The sequence below is a fragment of the Oncorhynchus nerka genome, linkage group LG1 (assembly GCF_034236695.1).
Source record: "Oncorhynchus nerka isolate Pitt River linkage group LG1, Oner_Uvic_2.0, whole genome shotgun sequence".
Classification (NCBI taxonomy): domain Eukaryota; kingdom Metazoa; phylum Chordata; class Actinopteri; order Salmoniformes; family Salmonidae; genus Oncorhynchus; species Oncorhynchus nerka.
In genome coordinates, this window is record NC_088396.1 from 18,279,238 (window position 1) to 18,291,455 (window position 12,218).

The window sequence follows — 12,218 nt, forward strand, 5'->3', positions numbered from 1 at the left end:
TGGCCAGCCAACGTGGGGCTGTTGACCGATGATACTGTATGTGTGTAGAGGACGGAGCAGTATGACTCAGGACAGAAGAATGGTGGAGGTAGGGGTATGACATAGGAATGTTTGTCCATGCAGACAAAAGTATGCAGAGGTCTTCACGGGTCCAACAGACCCAACATTCAGAGACTCGACCCTGTACCCAAGTGGGCCCGTGTCCTAAATTCTGGCTTTTGTCTCAGATCTGGGTCAGGTCTGATATAATTGCCACGAGTCTTGGTTATGTGCAATTAAAATGTACCGAGTGGACCCATCCGCTGTTAATTTAATGTGTGTGAGGTGATGAGAACTGTGTGAGCTTGTAATCTGTGTCAGCCAATTGCAACTCAATAAAACATATAGCTTATGTCCAGCTGAAACTGGTTCTGGCTGCTCACCTCACGTGCGCCTGCTGCTGATGAGATGGAGAGCGAGTGAAAGGAGCTCTGGCCTTGGCTACTGTTGATTGTGAAGATGGCCTTTTTAATTTAAGTAAAAGGAAAGTTCTAAGAGAAAACGTATAGTGAAAAGAAGCCTACAAGGTGAATGTCCTCTGGGACATGTTTTAGTGGACAAAGGTGAGAAGAACGTTGATGCGGCCAAATGGAAAGTGTGTGCAACTCGCTATTCAGGATTGATGCAGCTTTCATTTATTTATTTTCATATTTATTATCATTTGTTTTATTATTGTACACTGCTCAAAAAAATAAAGGGAACACTAAAATAACACATCCTAGATCTGAATGAATGAAATATTCTTATTAAATACTTTTTTCTTTATATAGTTGAATGTGCTGACAACAAAATCACACAAAAATCACACAAAATCACACACAAATGATCAATGGAAATCAAATGTATCAACCCATGGAGGTCTGGATTTGGAGTCACACTCAAAATTAAAGTGGAAAACCACACTACAGGCTGATCCAACTTTGATGTAATGTCCTTAAAACAAGTCAAAATGAGGCTCAGTAGTGTGTGTGGCCTCCACGTGCCTGTATGACCTCCCTACAACGCCTGGGCATGGTCCTGATGAGGTGGCAGATGGTCTCCTGAAGGATCTCCTCCCAGACCTGGACTAAAGCATCCGCCAACTCATCTGAGCATCTCAACTCCTGGACAGTCTGTGGTGCAACGTGGCGTCGGGCCCTCATACCACCCTCATGGAGTCTGTTTCTGACCGTTTGAGCAGACACATGCACATTTGTGGCCTGCTGGAGGTCATTTTGCAGGGCTCTGGCAGTGCTCCTCCTGCTCCTCCTTGCACAAAGTCGGAGGTAGTGGTCCTGCTGCTGGGTTGTTGCCCTCCTACGGCCTCCTCCACGTCTCCTGATGTACTGTTCTGTCTCCTGGTAGCACCTCCATGCTCTGGACACTACGCTGACAGACACAGCAAACCTTCTTGCCACAGCTCGCATTGATGTTCCATCCTGGATGAGCTGCACTACCTGAGCAACTTGTGTGGGTTGTAGACTCCGTCTCATGCTACCACTAGAGTGAAAGCACTGCCATCATTCAAAAGTGACCAAAACATCAGCCAGGAAGCTTAGGAACTAAGAAGTGGTCTGTGGTCACCACCTGCAGAACCACTCCTTTATTGGGGGTGTCTTGCTAATTGCCTATAATTTCCACCTGTTGTCTATTCCATTTGCACAACAGCATGTGAAATGTATTGTCAATCAGTGTTGCTTCCTAAGTGGACAGTTTGATTTCACAGAAGTGTGATTGACTTGGAGTTACATTGTGTTGTTCAAGTGTTCCCTTTATTTTTTTGAGCAATGTATATCATTATTATTATTGTAGGCCTACAGTATTTAAGCATCTTGTCACGTTCGTCATATTGATGAGACCAAGGCGCAGTGTGATAAGCATACATTCTCCTTTTAATAAAAAAAAAAAACACTAAACAAACTAACAAAGAAACAAAATGAACGTGAAGCTATATAACACGAGTGCTGACAGGCAACTACACATAGACAATAACCCACAAAACCAAAATGGCAACCTAAATAGGATCCCCAATCAGAGACAACGATAAACAGCTGTCTGATTAGGAACCAATTCAGGCCACCATAGACCTGTATATACCTAGACATACTGAAACCCGATAGATATACAAAAAAAAACTAGACAGGACAAAAACACCTAGACAATCCAAAGACTAAACCAACCCTCCCCCCAAAGGTTCAGACTCCCGGCTGCAAACCTAAACCTATATGGGAGGGTCTGGGTGGGCATCTAACCTCGGTGGCGGCTCTGGTTCTGGACGCCGCCCCCCTTCTTTACACTGAGTCCGCTCTTGTATCACTGACCCGTGGATCATCGTCGGAGGCTCTGGACTGCGGATCCTCGCCGTAGGCCCCAGGCTGGGGACCCTCGCTGCGTGGATCATCGCCGGATGTTCTGGACTGAGGACCGTCGCTGGAGACGCCGGACTGAGGACCGTCGCTGGAGACCCCGGACTGGGGACCGTCGCTGGAGACCCCGGACTGTGGCCCGTCGTTGGAGACCCCGGACTGTGGCCCGTCGTTGGAGGTTCCGGACTGTGAACTGTCGCCGGACGCTCTGGTCTGTGAACTGTCGCCGGACGCTCTGGACTGGGTACTGTCGCCGGACGCTCTGGACTGCCGAGGCGCACTGGAGGCCTGGTGCGTGGTGCCGGAACTGGTGGTACCGGGCTGGTGACACACACCTCAGGGCAAGTGCGGGGAGCAGGCACAGGACGTACTGGACTGTGGAGGCGCACTGGAGGTCTGGAGTGTAGAGCTGACACAACCCGTCCTGGCTGGATGTTTATTTTCACCCTGCAAATACAGAGCGCTGGCACGTATCCTCGCTGTTCCTCTATTCTCCTGTATTTCTCCTCGTAGTATCGCCGCTCCGCTTTCGATGCCTCTAACTCCACCTTAGGACGGCGATACTCCCCCAGCTGTGTCCAGGGTCCTGCTCCATCTAATATCTCCTCCCAGGTCCATCTCCCCATTAAGTGCTGTTCCTCCTTTTCACAATGCTTGGTCCTGGTTTGGTGGGTTATTCTGTCACGTTCGTCATATTGATGAGACCAAGGCGCAGCATGATAAGCATACATTCTCCTTTTAATTAACGAATACAGGACAAAAACACTGAGGCAATACAAAAACTAAACCAACCACCCTTGTCACACCCTGACGTAACCAAAATAATAAAGAAAACAAAGATAACTAAGGTCAGGGCGTGACACATCTAAACTAGGTCTTTCCACATGAAAAAAATGTTTTGTTTCATTTTGTTGATACATTTTCGTTGGCCAAATTTTTATGTTGATCTGATAGGTCTAGATGTAGTTCATTTAATTGTATTTTTAAGCTGTATGATGATATTAAAAGTACAATAATAATAATTATGATAATACAAATAGCAATACATTATTATTATTCATTTTCCAGAAGTTGCAAAACTTTATTTAATGCTGCAATACACTGTGTACAAAACATGAATATAACGAGTGCGCTAAGAGTATAATATAAAATAAACGGAACATAATACAAAACAGGAAACACGAACAACCCACAGACAAGAAACAGAAACAGAAACCATAATGCCCGGGGAAGGATCCAAAGGGAGTGACATATACAGGGAAGGTAATCAGGGAGGTGATAGAGTCCAGGTGAGTCTAGTGACACGCAGGTGCAACAATGTTGACAGATGTGCGCCATAACGAGCTGCCTGGTGACCTAGAGGCCGGAGACGGAGCACACATCACAATTAAGGACACCTGCTCTTTCCATGAAATAGACTGACCAGGTGAATCCAGGTAAAAGCTATGATCCCTTCCTGATGTCACTTGTTAAATCCACTTCAATCAGTGTAGACGAAGGGGAGGAGACAGGTTAAAGAAGGATTTTTAAGCCTTGAGACAATTGATACATGGATTGTGTACATGTGTGACATTCAGAGGGTGAATGGGCAAGTTTCCCATGTGTATCAAGAGTGGTCCACCACCAAAAGTCTATCCAGCCAGTGGTGTAAAGTACTTAAGTAAAAAATACTTAAAAGTACTACTTAAGTAGTTTCTTGGGGTATCTGTACTTTACTTTACTATTTCTTTTGTAACAGTATTTTTATTGGAATTTCACAATTTTCACCCATATTAAGAGATACAACAACAGAGACAAAGCAAACAGAACAAAAACAAGAAAAAAAGCACCTACTTACACATATCTACGCGCATATATATACACATACATACATACATACACACACATACATATACCCATGCATATACACACACATACGCATACATATGCGCAGTATCTTTGTATTTTGGTATATGACCATAAACAATGTGTTAGGGTGCCTGTATCAGTTTTGCATTTAAGACACTGAGGGGAAGAGGAAGTGGGGCTAAAAGCATGTCTGCGATTTGGGGATATATGCAATCTGTGTATTATTCTTAATTGGATTGCTCTAGTACGGTTACATATAGATATTGTTTTTGCATATCTCCAAATGTCCTCCCACATCTCTTCGTCAATAGTAACAGACAATTCTTTCTCCCACACTTGTTTCACCCTCTGTGTGTTGACAGCAGAAAACGACCTTAAAGTATCATAAAACAGACTTACAGACATTTTCCTTTGTGGGAAAAAAAGCATTCTTTCAATGACAGACACATCAGGGTTACCAATTAAGGTGGTGCTCTTCAGAATATAATGTCTTACTTGTAGGAAGCGGAAAAAGTCCTGCTTTGGGAGTCGATATTTCTCGACCATCTGCTCAAATGACAACAAAATCTTATCAGCAAATAAGTCATTTAGCCTGCGTATGCCCTTATTAAAAGCCATAAGTTAAAGCCAGCATCCAGCAATCCTGGACTGAAATCTGGGTTGTTAAGAATTGGGGTAAGAGCAGAGGTTAGTTTGGACCTTCCCAGGAAGCGTTGAACTGACCTCCATACTTTGAGTGTGTTAAGTGTAACTGGATTATTGCAGTGATCTTCTACAGACTTGAAACTTCTGAAAAATAAAAGATCCTGTAAGGGGTATTTTGAAAGAGAAGTCTCAATGTCTAACCAAATAGAGGAGTCATCATTTGTGATCCAGTCAGAAATATAACAAAGGTGGGCACACCATTGATAGAACCTGATATTGGGCAGGTCCAAGCCGCCCATAGAACTTGGCAGCTGCAATATTGCCATCTTAACTTTACTATTTCTATTTTTGACAACTTTTACTTTTACTTCACTTACATTCCTAAGGAAAACAATGTACGTTTTACCCCATACATTTTCCCTGACACCCAAAAATACTTTTGAATGCTTAGCATGACAGGAAAACAGTACAAAACACGCACTTCTCAAGAGAACATCCTTGGTCATCCCTACTGCCTCTGGTCTGAAGGACTCACTAAACACAAAATGCTTAATTTGTCAATTATGTCTGAGTGTTGGACTTGTGCCCCTGGCTATCCGTAAATGAAATAAACAAGAAAATCGTGCCGTCTGGTTTGCTTAATGTAAAGACTGTGAAATGATTTATACTTTTACTTTTAATACTTTAAGTATATTTGAGCAACTACATTTACTTTTGATACTTAAGTATATTTAAAACCAAATACTTTTAGACTTTTACTCAAGTAGTATTTTGTTGGATGACTTTCACTTTTACTTGATTCGTTTTCTGTTCATTTTAAGGTAACTTTACTTTTACTCAAGTATGACACTTGGGTATTTTTCCACCACAGCATCCAGCCAACTTGACACAACTGTCAGAAGCATTGGAGTCAACATGGGCCAGCATACCTGTGGAACGGGGGGGGTTGCAACTCAATATTAGGAAGGTATCCTTAATGTTTTGTACACTCAGTGTATAATAACCTGTTCGTATTTTCCCTATAAACAGTGATTTGATTTAGGCTTGCTTTTGATATTACCCTAATAAAGTTAAGAAACTTTATTGTCTTATGGCTATTGTTAGGCTTAGCTTTGCAGGCCTATGAAGGCAGTGCGCACCAGCTTTACAAATGACTCCGACAGTTGAACTTGAGGTGAGGGAGAATGTTATAATGCTTATCTTTATGTTTAAAAAAAATCTGATCGAAAATGAAGGAATTATCCTCTTTCTGTACACTATATATAGGAAATGTGTCCGGCATATCTCTATCTTTCTCTCGGTCTCTCTAGGCATAAGCTTCTCTTCCTTTGTATTCATATTTGAAATATTGATATCATACAGTGCCTAGGCCCATAGGCATACTGTATATGCATGAACTGCCCTGATGCGTTTAGTGCTCATATCTCAGCTGAACCATGAGGTGGACAAATATTATTTTTGAAAAGTAAAAAACAAAAACAATAAAACAATAGGCTATAAAGTTTTGAATATGCTACACATCAAAACGATGTAATAAATATATTTTTGTCATTTGTTATAGGCAGTTTTTAAGCACAAGTAACTGTGGATCATTTGGCCAATATCGCTCGTTTATTGATGGCGCTGACAGCGCTCGGTCAGAGGTTTCTTTCTCTGTCTGTTTCTACTCTCGGATCTCAACGGGTCTCTCGTATCCGAACCGGCACTGGTCTATTTGGGTCTGTTTTTCCACGGGCGCGATGCACAACTTAATTTAATGCCGCAATTGAATAACCCGTTCGTATTTTCCCTATAAACAATGACCTGACTTATGCCTACCTTTGATATTGCCCTAATAAAGTTACAAAACATTTGTGAAGGTTTGGTGTGGTATGGTTATTATTAGGCTTAGCTAAGACCTCGTAACGCACACACACACACACACACACACACACACACACACACACACACACACATACAAATACACACGCGCTTCCATCACACCCCATCACACTCACCTGTCACCCCCGTTAGTCACACTGTAAAACAGATATTTTCCAGTAAGTTACTGCAATTTATTTTACAGTACAGCTATTCTAATCCATGTTAATGGTAATCAATTTTATGGTACCCAAAATTACTGTACTATAATTTACATTATAAACTGGGTGGTTCGAGCTCTGAATGCTGATTGGCTGACAGCTGTTGTATATTAGACCGAATACCTTGGGTTAGACAAAACATGCTAGCAGATACCTATAAACTTCCAATCATTCTGCTAAAGCTAGTTAGCATTGGATTGTGAAACTAGTGATGTTATATTTGATACCGGAGCTCCAAGGTATGCTTTGAAATAGCTAAGCAGCTAACTTCGAAACAGCGTGCCGATGTGTGTATCACTTTATCAGAAGTACTTAATCCGTGACAACCGAATCTTCATTTCATTTAGTGTTTTTTTCTCGCAAAATGCGAGATCCCACTGGTTTTGCTGTGGTTTCGGTGCTTTCTTCGATTCCCAGCTTCTTTCAGACTTCGACCTCTACTGGACAGGATTTTGTACATGTCGTTTCACCTGACCAGTAGCTTAGCAGGTAGAGTAGGACACTATGGAACATTCAGGAATGTGAGGGTATGAGGTCCAATCCCATTGATATTGTTTTATGTTAAACCACACTTTCTGTACTGTTCAAATAATTTATTTGATTTAGTATAGTATAAGCTTCTGTCTTAAGCATCCTAAATAATGCCATAGATTCCATTTAAAAAACAACAACTAGTAAAGCATTAAATACACACACACACATTGCACAAGATTACTTCAACCTTTAAAGTAATCTTGGTATTCCAACTGATTATAGATGAATAAAGCTGACGATTTACTGCAGCGCCAAATAATTTTGATGAAAGCAGTTGCGATTGATTTATTTTTATATCTGATAATCACACACTGCTATTTATTGCTGACTGGCAGATATGCATTGTGAACAGATAATGAAGCTCTGAGTAATGAACCGTTTTCTGGCATAATTTGGTAAATGTGTTGAAGCCTTCAGAAAGCCTTGGTTTCCAAACACTGTGCGAAACTACCTCTAACTTCCTTCATGCTGGACACAGTGACATAAAAATGGTATCCACAAGTTTATCTGACTCTGGGGAAGTAGATAAAAGGCCATAATCCTAAACTATCCCTTTAAACTGGTACAGTACTCTCACTAACAGGTGCAACAAATACGGCTACCTACAAGGCAAGCCTTTAAATAGGATATTGAGACAGCGATTCTTTCTCCTACCACAATATTTTTTTTCTACAATGCACCATCATTTACAGTATGCTGCAGTAAATATATACCGCAAACAGTGATACAATACATTATTGTTTAATTGTTTTGATAATAAAATCAGAAATTGCTAATAGAGAATATTCAATTATACATTACAGCATACCAACGGATAGTTTTTTTTTTTAACTTGCACTTTATGCCTTTAACAAAGCTTCTAAACTGAAAGTGACTAGAGGACAAAACCTGTCAAAAGGATATGGCGTGCCACTCAACCATTAAAGGTTACAGACTTGCTGCCACTGATCTGTTTCCTATACAGTATACATGTAATTGTTAGGGAACTACGTATCCCTGCAATTGGTACAGCACTCTCACTAACGAGTGCAACACATATAGCCTATTGTGAGACAAGTCTCAAAGTATGTTCATGAGTGTGACACAACAATACCATGCACCCACTAGTGTTCAAAGGGTTTATAGAATTCCTCAGATACAGTATATGACTGTATTCGGTGGGGTTACAGCATTCTCACTCATGGGTACAACAAACAACTTAAAATATGTTAATGAGCCAGAGACTATTTCCCTGCCCACACAATTTTCCCACAATGCATCATCATTAATACTGTAAAACACATTTTGCTGTGAAATTACAGAAAGGTCTTATAGTGTGCTGTAACACAAATGTACCGTATTTAACTATGGATTCTACAATAGCCTACTGTATTCAGTTTACACAGTATCATATTATCAGTAATACAGTAAGTTACTGAGAAAATTACAAAAACTGCGAACAGTGCAGCAGTGCGTGTGGCTGGTTTGTTTGTATGGTTACTCGGCATGTTAGCAGCACAAACAGCAGGAGGTAAACATTTACTCTGGTAGATACACTGCTGCCCCGGTGAGGGATGGTGATTCGGAAACTTGTGTAGCTGTGGTATACTAAGCACATAGTTTGGGCCTAAGTATTAAAGGTTAAAGTAATCTTGTGCAAAGTGTGTGTGCGTGTATTTAAGTACATGCATGTGAGTGTGTTTAAGTGTCTGTCATAGTGTACAGTAATGGGCAGAGCAGGATGTTTACATGTACATATGTGGGTGTGTATGTTTGTGTGTCTGGTGTCTGTAACAGTCTACTGTAGGGGGCAGGACAGTGGATGGTACATGGTGTGTGTGTGTATTTAGTTCATCTGTGTATAAGTACTGTAAGTGTGAGAAAAGGACTGTGTGTGTGTGTATTGTATGTGCCCTATAGGGTCTGTGTGTGTGTATGAGAGAGGAAATAGCCCAGCCCTGCTCTCTTGATTGTGCTCTCTCTCTCTCTCTCTCTCTCTCTCTCTCTCTCTAGCCGGGCTTAGCCCATCCCTTTGGGAGTCCTGACCCATTACAAAGGACCCGGTTGAGGAAATAGCCCTAGCCCCATTCCCTCCCTCCCTCCTAAAGAGCATTCCTCAAGCCATGAGTCAGATAGGAACCAGCCCCTCAATGCTCCTCATCATCTCTTCCATGTGGACCAACACCCAACTCCCATTGCTTGCTAACGGTTATCCTATATCCATCCTCTCCCCCCATTTCTTTATTTTCTTGCATATTCTCGCATTTTCTTTCACTTTCTCCCCTTCTTTCTTTGCTAGTCACTAATTTCTTTCATCTCCCTGGTTTTGGACCTCCGTCTCTGTGACCTTTTCTAATCCATCCTTCCCTTGTCTTCTCCACTGCCTCCTCTCCTTTTCTAGCCCATCATATCTCAATGTATCTCCTCTACTCGGGCCTCTCCTCTCTACCCACAACTCGATCCCTCATCTTCATCCCTTCTTAACCCTCTCCTTCGTCCCCCTTCTTTCTTTAATTCTCCCCTGTTTACACTGCAGAGCTCTAACTTCCTAACAAGGCAAAAGCCTGACCGGGCCCTTCTAAGCTGGCCACCTTCACACCCAATATGGAAGTCCTCCCCTCGCTGTCTTTCACTCTTCCCCAGGGGAGTATGCTTACTCAGGGATCACGTGCTGGGCACAGAGCTGGTCAGTGTATCTGCACCGTGTGATGAGGTGGGAGGAGCATAGATTGGTGGTATTCCAGAGACAAATATAGTGTAGTGTTTTCTCTTTTTGGTAGTACATGAGTTGAGCTCTTGCTCAATCTCTTGTGTGCTATACTTCAGCAATAAGGCACAAGAGGCCGCGCTATATCAAGAATATAGTCACATGTAAATGGAGTTGTTCTTACCGACGCGTAAAGGTGAATTACTTTTAGTATTTAAACAGTGCCGTGCTCTTTGACTGGATAAAATAAGTCCATTGTGCTGGACCCTGGGAACCAGCGTCTCCTCTGGGTTGGAGCATCATGGTGTTGGTTTTCACTCTGCCACACTCCTCCCAATAAGGCCTTTAATTAAAGACTCAAAGTGGCTCTCAAATGTTACCCCCTCGTGTGCAAATGTAGTCTGACGTGCCTAAATATAAACACAATTCTATGAACTAATTAGATGGTTGGGCTATTTATATTCATTCAGATTTACTTGCGAGGTAAAAATGATCTCGTAGTATTTTTTGTGAAGTAAGATAAAGTGAATGCCCCAGTCCTGAGCACTGATGGTAACTGTAATCCTGTGAGTCATATGTTGTACACACATGACCCACTGGTATGGTATAATATGGTCTAAAATTAGTATGGTTAGTGTAATTTGGAGTGTGGTGCATCTCTTTCCAGCTTGGATGATTCTCCCCCTGTGGTTAGAACCAAACCCAGACAAGCATCTCAGCTCTCAGACCACCAGGCCCTGCACATACTTCAAATTAGACTAGCTATACTAATTTCTCTAGACCCTGCACAACTCTCTCCAGGCCCTGCACATTTACCATAATCCAACTCCAAGGTTAGCACAGGAGGCCACATGCTAACAAAAACATCCCGTGAAGCCCCCCTCCCTCCCCTCTGCTTCTAACTCGATAGGAACCCCATTTCACACAATGAGGGGAGGGGCCGTCTTTAATCTTCAAATCAATGACTTAAAGGAATAGTTTGGGATTTTGGCAATGAGGTCCTTTATCTAGTTCCCCAGAGTCAGATGAACTAGTGGATACCATTTTGAAGGAAGTTAGTATGAAGGAAGTTAGTGCTAGTTTCGCGAGCCAATGCCAACAAGGGTTAGCTGAATGACTGGAAGTGTGCATGCTAGCTGTTCCATCAGACTCCCAGTCATTGCGCTAACTCTAGTGAACAACTTCCTTCAAACGACACGCAGAAACATACAAATGGTATCCACAAATTCATTTGACTTTGGGGAAGTAGGAAACGGGTCTCATTGCCAACATCCCGAACTACCCCTGTAAGGGCTAACCATAGTAAATATTACACTCACATGTAAAAATGTGGCTTGCGGCGAGATTCAGGAAGAATCACATGTTACATAAGGTGTGGTGTGGTTCCAGAGAAAGCATAGACTTTTCATACTTGAGTTGGAAAGCGTCCGCTTTGAGCCCACTGAACGGCCTTTTGATTTTCAAACCTTTGAGGGGATCATCTGTGGCTGACAATTTATGACCTGCTGGGCCAGGTGCTTTCCCCTGTTGATCCCCCCCCATTTGTAGAAATAGCAGGGAATCACAGAGAGGGAAGGAGGGAGGGAATGAGGGAGAGAAAGAGAGGCTAGCAGGCCACTGTTGTGAGATCCTGAATGGTCCAAATCCCGCCTACTGTCTTTTGGGTATCCAAATTGGATGTAACACATCTTCCCACTCCCTCAACATTTTGTCGACTTTCATTTGCACTTGTACTTGCATGCCTATTTTCACTACCTCTTCCAATTCCTTTTGAACTCTTAAACTCATAGTCATATGTTGGTTTTACACTCCAAAATAACCCTTCCAGTCTTTCTGCTCTTGGGGTTCTCTCTTATATCAACCACTCAAAGCTGAGTAAGGTGGAATGATGTGCAGACCCAAGACACCCAAGACCCCATCCACAGTGTATGACCCATGTCTCTGATACAAGGCCAAAAGCCCAAGAGCACCAAACCTCAGACCCCAGTACTGGGCAGCATCAGTCTTTAACAGCCAATAATATTTGAGTAAACATGTTGA

At 42.3% G+C, this 12,218-nt stretch overlaps 1 protein-coding gene across 5 annotated transcripts in view; it reads left to right on the forward strand.

Moving 5' to 3' along the window:
- tns1b (tensin 1b) overlaps positions 1 to 12,218 on the forward strand; it is a 298,140-nt gene that overhangs the window by 134,177 nt on the left and 151,745 nt on the right. The window lies entirely within an intron of this gene.